At 52.8% G+C, this 9,716-nt stretch overlaps 1 pseudogene; it reads left to right on the top strand.

The window, feature by feature from the left end:
• Nucleotides 1-533: 533 nt before the first annotated feature.
• On the top strand, nucleotides 534-1,187 carry LOC149327044 (uncharacterized; annotated as a pseudogene).
• Nucleotides 1,188-9,716: the final 8,529 nt, after the last annotated feature.

The following is a 9,716-nucleotide window of genomic DNA, read 5'->3' as shown; positions in this document are numbered from 1 at the left end:
CTAAGGGGCATGGTCGCACCGCTGGCAGCTAAAATCCTGCAAGATAGCTGCACCCGTGGCTACCAACCCCCCACAAAACACTTAATATTGGTACCAGATCATCAGGCCATCCCAGGGAACGAGAGCGCACATGCCTCAGCCCGAGCATTCTTCCCCTGGGCACCCAGTACGGATGCCGTGGAACCTCCTACCCCACTACTAACTCACACCGACATACTTCAGCTCTTAAGATTATCCCGTCTGGTCTACCCTCCACCGGCTAACACACGAGACAAAGGGGAGGAACATCTGTAGCAGTAGCAGCGGCCTCATGCGGTAGGAGCAGTACCAGCCGCCGATGAAGATGACGCCGAAGTTCCGGCGAATGCAGCTCGACTCTCATGCCAGTTGCACGCGCCTCTCTTCGGCAGGCCATCTTACATTCTAACACTCCGGCCAGTAAACTAATCACTTCTTTCATCTTGCCGGCCTTATACTTTTCGGGTGCAACAAACTGGTGACTCCGGACGTTCGCTTGAACACCCTCTCTCACCATGGCCAACGCCGACGACAACGCCTCCGCCATGCTCGGCGACGGACCGTCCAGCGCCGTCTCTGCGCTGTTCCTTCGCCTTCCTCCGTTCTCGGCAGCGGATGCTCAGCTCTGGCTCGCTCAGGTCAACAGCCAGTTCACTATTGGCCGCATCACCAGCCAGGCGCACAAGTTTCACCACGTCGCTGCGTCGTTACTACCTGAGAATGCCGCCGAGGTCCGAGACCTCCTCATAACTCCGCCCTCCTTGGCCCCGTTCGACACGTTCACTGCTGAGCTGATGAAGCGCACAGCCGTCTCGGAACATCGCCGCCTCCAGCGGCTCATCTCCTCCGAAGAAATGGGAGACCGCAAACCTGCCCAGTTGCTGCGGCGGATCCAGCAGCTCCTGGGAGACAAGGCTGCTACTTTCGACTAAGCTTTCCTGCGTGAGTTTTTCCTTCAGCGCTTCTCGCCGTCGGTCCGCATGGTGCTTGTGCGCGCCCAGGGGTTATCCTTGGAGAAGCTTGCTGAGGTGGTGGACTCCGTCATGGAATTTTCTTACTCCGCAAAACCTCTCTGCGCAGCCTCGAAGCCTCCCACGCCGCCATCATCTCTTCCCTCCTGCGTGGACCTTCAGACCCTCCGTGACGACTTCCAAGCCCAGATCACGTGACTCTGCGACCAAATCGCCGCACTGTCGACTTTCCGCTCTCGCTCGCCTTCCCGTCCCTAGACTTCACCTCGCTGACGCAGTGCTACCCCACTTCTTCAAGGCAGCGAGTGCTGGTATCACCGCACCTTTGGTGAAGAAGCGCGTCGGTGTACCCCTCCCTGTCGCTTCCAGGGAAACTTCCCACGACACCACTAGAAGCGGCAAGTGTTGTCATCCCAGAGACCAGCCGCTTATTCTTTATTCGCGACCACAACTCGGGCATCCATTTTCTCGTCGACACCGGTGCCGAGGTGAGCGTCCTGCCCTGTAGCTTTGCATCATCACCTTCTCGCCGTACTGGCCCATCGCTCCAAGCCGCAAATCTCACCCCCATCGCTACCTACGGCGAACATGCTCTTACACTCAATTTCGGCCTCCGACGTGTGTTCCGATGGGTTTTCATAGTCGCAGAAGTACGCTACCCAATCCTAGGAGCTGATTTGCTGCGTCACTACAATCTGCTGGTCAACATGCACAGCAAGTGTCTCGTGGACGCCGTGACGAACCTATCTGTTCCGGGCCTTCGTCTTCGAGAACCGCTTGCCAGTATACCCAGCCCGCACCAGTCCGCCTACGAGATCCTCCTGGATGAATACCCTTCTCTACTCCGTCCTTTCAACTTTTTACTGCCCGTCAATGTGACCACTCGCCGGCCAACACACGCTAGAGCCGATCGCCTTGCTCCAGACCGTTTACAGATCGCCCGCAATGAGTTCTAACACATGCTGGAGCTCGGCATTATCTGACCTTCATCTAGCCCATGGGCGTCCCCTCTACACATGGTACCAAAGAAATCCCCACGGGACTGGCGGCCCTGTGGCGATTACCGCGCCCTCAACAGCGCTACCGTTCCGGACCGTTATCCCCTACCTCACATCGCCGATTTCACCTCCGCACTACATGGCGCCAGAATTTTCTTTAAAATCGATCTTGTCAAAGCTTACCACCAAATCCCTGTCGAACCATCCGATGTACCAAAAACTGCAATCATTATACCATTCGGTCTCTGCGAATACCTCCGCATGCCATTTGGCCTCCGTAACTCTGGCCAGACGTTGAACGCTTCCTTGACACAGTTACACGGGGCCTATCTTTCTGCATGGCCTACATCAATGACCTCCTCATATTCAGCCGCGACCCGGAGCAGCAGTTGCAACACCTCCGGCAGCTGTTTCAACGCCTTTCTGATTTCGGCTTGATCATCAACAGAGCCAAATGTGAATTCGGCAAGTCGGAGCTCGATTTCCTTGGTCACTGTGGGAACCGCGCCTGCATCCGGCCTCTCTCATCAAAAGTTCAGGCCATTCAAGACTTTCCACAGCCTGCCTCAATCCGCCAGCTCCGTGAATTTCTTGGCCTCATCAATGTTTACCGCCGTTTCATCCCTCACTGTGCTGCACTCCTCAAACCATTGACCGACATGTTTCAAGGCAAGAAAACAAACTTCGCACAACTGACATGGTCTTCAGCTGCTCTGGATTCTTTCCGGGTCGCCAAACCGAAACTATCAGACCTCGCATTTCTTCCCCATGCGTGCCCTGATGCACCCCTACGCCTCATGACCGACGCCTCCGACTCCGGCGTTGGACCCGTGATACACCAGCTCGCGGATGGTGCTTGGAGCCCCCTCTCGTTTTTCTCCCGCAAGTTTTCAGCTTCCGAAAGCCGCTACAGCACTTTCGGCCGTGAACTTCTTGCCATGTACACGTCCGTGCGGCATTTTAAGCACCTCCTAGAAGGTCGGCAGTTCCACGTCGTCACCGACCACAAACCACTCATTTTTGCCATCAAATCAGGGAGCGGTAAATTCTCGCCTCGTCAAATTCATCACCTTTCGTACGTGGCAGAATTCACGACCGACATCAGACATGTGCAGGGTTTCGACAATGCCCCGGCGGACGCTCTGCCGCGTGTTACTGCTTCCCTCGCCTCTGCTGCTCCATCAACGAACATCGACTTTGCCGCCCTCGCCACAGCGCAGCAACGCCACTCGGAAGTTGTGGACCTTCGCAAGGAACCTGGCCCGCTTGTTCTCCGTGAAATTCTCCTCGACGAGAACAGAAAACTGGGCAAGTTGGAACGGATTCATCTTAAAGCAGCGCGATACACAGGACGAGAGAAAGAAACAAGAGACGACACGAGCGTAACAACTGAGTTTTATTCCTAGAAGGGTTAGTTATATACGTACCAAACACAACGATAAAACACAGACACCTCGCGATAGCCCCCACAAACCCGTACGCGCATGTAGCGGACTGCAAAAACCGCCTCATCCCCAAAAAAGCCATTCAGCATCTTAGCACATGACAAGCACCTGCAATCACTCTGTCGCCACACATTCGCCGAGAGCGCGAATCTCTTTTTCTACGACATTAATGGAAGGCGAGGCGACATATGTTTAAGTCTCCTGGCTTATCAAAAACGCCTCAACTAACTCCGTGCAGGTCCTATCAGGGTGACAGAACAAGATATTAGTCCTGTCCAAATGGGGGAAAACAATCTTTACATTTCCGGCAGTGCAAAGCCAGGTTCGATGACACTGCCGCTTTTACTGACCTGCGGTGCTCAAACAGCCGCTCCTTAATACAGCGGCCTGTCTGGCCGATGTACGTCTTGCCGCAGGAGAGCGGTATCGAATAAAGGACTCCAGTGTTACAAACGACCAGTGGTTTTTTGTGGGAAACTGTGCATTCATTCCTTGCTTGGTCGTTCCGGCACTCGATCTTCCTCCTTACCGCACTTCAGACTCTGCCAAGCTTATCCTTCGCTGTAAAAACCACTTTCACCCCAAATCTCGAGCCTACCTTCTTCAATCGGTGAGACACGCCATGAACGTACGGAATCGCCACGGTTCTTGTAAGCGTGTCGTCTTTTTCTTTTCCTGGACATACGCCCCTAGTAAATATCCTCTCGGATATTTGAGCCAGAGCCATATCCGGATAACCAGCGTCCCTCAGTCTCGGAACCTGCCCCTGGAAACTAATGTGAACCCTATGGGAGCACGATTTCCGCAATGAAGCCTTGAGACATGCCGTCGCTATTCCCGCCTTGACCAACCTAGACTGCTCTGAATTGAAACTGAGGAGCGGCTTAGCTGTTCTTGGGTTATATTCCCAACACGTTCCTGTGTCACGGCAATTGACTTTCAGATCAAGGAACTGAATCGAACCCGAGTCTGGTAATTCAAACGTAAAACACAGACCCTGGTTCCGCTCTTTGAAAATGTTAATGACATCGGTAACACTCCTGGGGGACCCTTGGGTCAGAAACACTAAAAAATCATCAACATAGCGAAACACTTTCACAGGTACGTCCTCAAGAGATTCATCCAGTCTCATGTCCATCCTGCTGAGGAAAATGTCACTCAACACCGGGGCAACCCGAGACCCAATGCACACACCAGACCGTTGGACATATACTTTCTCACCCCATCCAACGAAGGTCGAACGCAAGTAAAAGGACAGAAGTTCAAGGAAACTTTCCACTGAAATGCCACAATTGGCAATGAAGTTCCTTTCGCCGGTATCCTTGACAATGCAGTCCTTGACGTTCTCCAACAGCTGAGCATGGGGTAGGGAGTAAAGCAAATCCTCCACGTCCAAGCTAAAGGCATACAGCCTCTGGTCCTCCCTCCGAGATAGGAAATCGACTACCTCAGTAGAGTTCTTCACCAAAAAAGGGTCGGACAGCTTGAGGTAGCTCAAATGACTCTGAAAAAGCCTGAAACAGCATGCTTCCAGGTGTCACGCTCCGATACTACTGCCCGAAAAGGGACATCGGGTTTGTGGGTTTTGACCGTGAAAAACATGTCCAGCACCGTACCTTTTCTTTTGTTGACAGCAGCATACAGTGCATCCAGGTTCATTCCTTGTAGCATACTCATATCCTGCTGCTTGATGGCAGCAGGCCTCAAAGCCACTTTCATGAAATTCTTTTTCACAGCTTCCTCTGCCTTCCTGGTGAACACATCTTCTGGTGCAAGAAGGAAGAACCCTTCTTTGTCAGAAAGGAGAGTCCTCAGGCGTTCAGCTGCCAAGTAGTTGATCAGTCCCTTCATAGGTCTTGACGCCTTCTTGCCCTTGTAGTTGCCGACGATTTCTGATCACTCACCTACGCACCTCTGTCTATCGCCTTCGGGAACGCCGTGGGAAACTGTCCGCGCAAGCGCCATCCTCTCCAGAGGTCTTAAGGCTGGGTCAAAACAGAACTTGGGACCAAGCTCAAGAGTACGTCGGTGACGATCTTCAATTGCTCCATTGCCAAGAACACAAACCTTTCCTCTCGTTGCTGAAGCTTTTCTCCTAGTGGGTAACGTAGGCCGCACGGTAATCCACAAAAACTCGGTGACGCGGTCCGCCGTCTTGGACCAGTCCTCGTAAAGCCGGAGTTGGTGTTGCTCATTCCTTGCAAGGCCGCAGTGGACTCGAAGACTAATCCTGTAGAAACGCGCCTGCCTCCACCACTCAGAGCAAAGGATACGGCACATCCGTCTCGTGTGCCCAGGGAGGGCTGCAGCCACCCGCACAAAACTTGGATGTCGGTAGGGCACTGCTGCGGTCTTGCATGCCAAGATGCCGTTCTTGCTCTGTACACACAGATTGCTATGAGAGCAGTCAGAACCGCTGGGTTGTGAAGGTTAAAGGTTACAGAAGGAAAAGAGCCCATTGTACAAGAATTGTGGTTAACGGGAACAGAAAACTGGGCAAGTTGGTACAGATTCATCTTAAAGCAGCGCGATATACAGGACGAGAGAAAGAAACAAGAGTCGACACGAGCGCAATCTAACAACTGAGTTTTATTCCTAGAAGGGTTAGTTATATACGCACCAAACACAACGATAAAACACAGACACATCGCTATAGCCCCCACAAACCCGTACGCGCATGTAGCGGACTGCAAAAACCGCCTCATCCCCAAAAACGCCATTAAGCATCTTAGCACATGACAAGCACCTGCAATCACTCTGTCGCCACACATTCCCCGAGAGCGCGAATCTCTTTTTCTACGACATTAATGGAAGGCGAGGCGACACATGTTTAAGTCTCCTGGCTTATCAAAAACGCCTCAACTAACTCCGTGCAGGTCCTATCAGGGTGACAGAACAAGATATTAGTCCTGTCCAAATGGGGGAAAACAATCTTTACATTTCCGGCAGTGCAAAGCCAGGTTCGATGACACTGCCGCTTTTACTGACCTGCGGTGCTCAAACAGCCGCTCCTTAATACAGCGGCCTGTCTGGCCGATGTACGTCTTGCCGCAGGAGAGCGGTATCGAATAAACGACTCCAGTGTTACAAACGACCAGTGGTTTTTTGTGGGAAACTGTGCATTCACCCCATTCGTTGGATGGGGTGAGAAAGTTTTCTTCCAATGGTCTGGTGTGTGCATTGGGTCTCGGGTCGCCCCGGTGTTGAGTGACATTTTCCTCAGCAGGATGGACATGAGACTGGATGAAGATCTTGAGGACGTACCTGTGAAAGTGTTCCGCTATGTTGATGGATTTTCTAGTGTTTCTGAACCAAGGGTCCCCCAGGAGTGTTACCGATGTCATTAACATTTTCAAAGAGCGGAGCCAGGGTCTGTGTTTTACGTTTGAATTACCAGACTCGGGTTCGATTCAGTTCCTTGATCTGAAAGTCAATTCACTTGACACAGGAACGTGTTTGGAATATAACCCAAGAACAGCTAAGCCGCTCCTCAGTTTCAATTCAGAGCACTCTAGGTTGGTCAAGGCGGGAATAGCGATGGCATGTCTCAAGGCTTCATTGCGGAAATCGTGCTCCCATAGGGTTCACATTAGTTTCCAGGGGCAGGTTCAGAGACTGAGGGACGCTGGTTATCCGGATATGGCTCTGGCTCAAATATCCGAGAGGATATTGACTAGGGCCGTATGTCCAGCAAACGAAAAAGACGACACGCTTACAAGAACCGGGGCGATTACGTACGTTCATGGCGTGTCTCCCCGATTGAAGAAGGTAGGCTCGAGATTTGGGGTGAAAGTGGTTTTTACAGCGAAGGATAAGCTTGTCAGAGTCTGAAGTGCGGTAAGGAGGAAGATCGAGTGCCGTAACGACCAAGCAAGGAATGAATGCACAGTTTCCCACAAAAAACCACTGGTCGTTTGTAACACTGGAGTCGTTTATTCGATACCGCTCTCCTGCGGCAAGACGTACATCGGCCAGACAGGCCGCTGTATTAAGGAGCGGCTGTTTGAGCACCGCAGGTCAGTAAAAGGTCATCGAACCTGGCTTTGCACTGCCCGAAATGTAAAGATTGTTTTCCCCCATTTGGACAGGACTAATATCTTGTTCTGTCACCCAGATAGGACCTGCAGGGAGTTAGTTGAGGCGTTTTTGATAAGCCAGGAGACTGAAACATGTGTCGCCTCGCCTTCCATTAATCTCGTGGAAAAAGATATTCGCCCTCTCTGGGAATGTGTGGCCACAGAGTGATTGCAGGTGCTTGTCATGTGCTAAGATGCTGAATGGCATTTTTGGGGATGAGGCGGTTTTTGCAGTCCGCTTCATGCTCGTACGGGTTTGTGGGGGCTATCGCGATGTGTCTGTGTTTTATCGTTGTGTTTGGTGCGTATATAACTAACCCTTCTAGGAATAAAACTGAGTTGTTAGATTGCGCTCGTGTCGATTCTTGTTTCTTCCTCTCGTCCTGTGTATCGCGCTGCTTTAAGATGAAATTCTCCTCCCTTCGTGCTCGTCCCCATCATCTGCGACACTTCGGCCGGCACTCCGCGCCCTTTGGTCCCCTCTGCCTTTCGTCGTCTTGTCTTCGACGCCCTCCACGGCCTGGCCCATCCCGGAATCCGTGTCACGCCGCATCGTCTCACAAAACGTTACGTCTGGCCCGGCATAAACAACGAAGTGCGCGCCTGGGCCCGTGCCTGCCTGGCTTGCCAGCAGTCTAAAACTCAGCGACCTCCTTTCGGCTCGTTCCCTCCGCCGTCCGGCCGTTTCGACAACGTCCACATCGATATCTTGGGTCCCTGGCCACCTTCCGCTGGACACACATACCTCCTTGCATCGATCGGTTTACTCGCTGGCCCGAAGCGTTCCCTCTGCCTGACGCCACCAGTCACACCATCGACAGAAGAATCGTCGCCGGTTGTGTCTCCCGGTACGGAGTTCCCTCGACCATCACCACCGACCGTGGCGCCCAGTTTGAATCTTCCCTTTTTAATAACCTTATTAATTTACTTGGCACTTCCCGAATCAGAACTACTGCTTACCATCCCATCGCCAACGGCATGATCGAACGTTTCCATCGTTCGCTAAAAACATCCCTCAAAGCCCAACTCGACACTACCCAGTGGACTGCATCCCTGCCACTGGTTCTGCTCAGCCTCCGTGCTACACTAAAACAAGATCTTCGTTGCACTCCGGCAGAACTTGTCTTCGGCTCGCCCCTGCGTCTTCCTGGTGAATTTTTCGAATCCACCGATTCGTCCCCAAGTCCCTACCCTACTGATTACGTGACGCAGCTCCGCCGTTTTTTGCCGCCATCTCCGAGCGCCACATCTCCGAGCGCCACATCTCCGACGCCAGTCTCGGCCATCTTCATACGTTCCTGCCGAACTAGCGACTAGCAGCCACGTCTTTGTTCGCGGAGACTCTGTCCGCAAGCCGCTTCCGCGCCCCTACGACGGCCCTTTCCGTATACTAGAAAGAACAGCGAAGTTATTCATCGTGGACCTTCATGGGCTCACTGACACCATTTCCGTCGAACGCTTGAAGCCAGCCTTCACAGAAGACGCCCCGTCCACAAAGCCTCCATGTGTGGTTTCGCTGCCCCAACCACCCACCTGCCCTCCTCCGCCATCTTTCGCTGCTACCCTTCAGCAGCGGAAGGTATCTTTCCGGCTCCCAGCTTCACCTGACTCCTTCACTAGCGGGGGGGGGGGGGCTACTGTAGCAGTAGCAACGGACTCACGCGGTAGGAGCAGTACCAGCCGCCGATGAAGATGACGCCGAAGTTCCGCCGAATGCAGCTCGACTCTCTTACCAGTTGCAGGCGCTTCTCTTCGGCAGGCCATCTTACATTCTAACACCCCGGCCAGTAAACTAACCACTTCTTTCATCGTGCCGGCCTCATACTTTTCGGGTGCAACACATCACCTCCGAAAGCTACAGACCAACACTTACAACAACCCACGAAGACTGCACGCAATAGACGCAGAGTCATTTGACTAACAATGCAAATTCTACCGGGAGAAGGCGCACCTGTACCATATGGCATTGGCCTGCCAACGAAATCAGGCGATCACTGTTAATAACCAGCCAACGCAGGAGCGGTGGGAGGCAGCTCTGACCAGCTCGGACGAAACGAGTGAAAAGCAACTCATCGAAAGAGCCCGGACCGCAGCCTACGAAAATGGGGTTCCGGACTTAGAGCTCCAACCGCCGCTACAACCTCATAAACAAATTCATTAAAATAATTTTACCACCACCGAACATCATCACTGATGCGGTGAGGCTGC

This window comes from Amblyomma mixtum, chromosome 10 (genome assembly GCF_055824585.1).
Source record: "Amblyomma mixtum isolate Tamu chromosome 10, ASM5582458v1, whole genome shotgun sequence".
Taxonomy (NCBI): Eukaryota; Metazoa; Arthropoda; class Arachnida; order Ixodida; family Ixodidae; genus Amblyomma; species Amblyomma mixtum.
The sequence above is the reverse complement of the archived record's forward strand: the minus strand, read 5'-3'. Positions and strand labels throughout refer to the sequence as shown.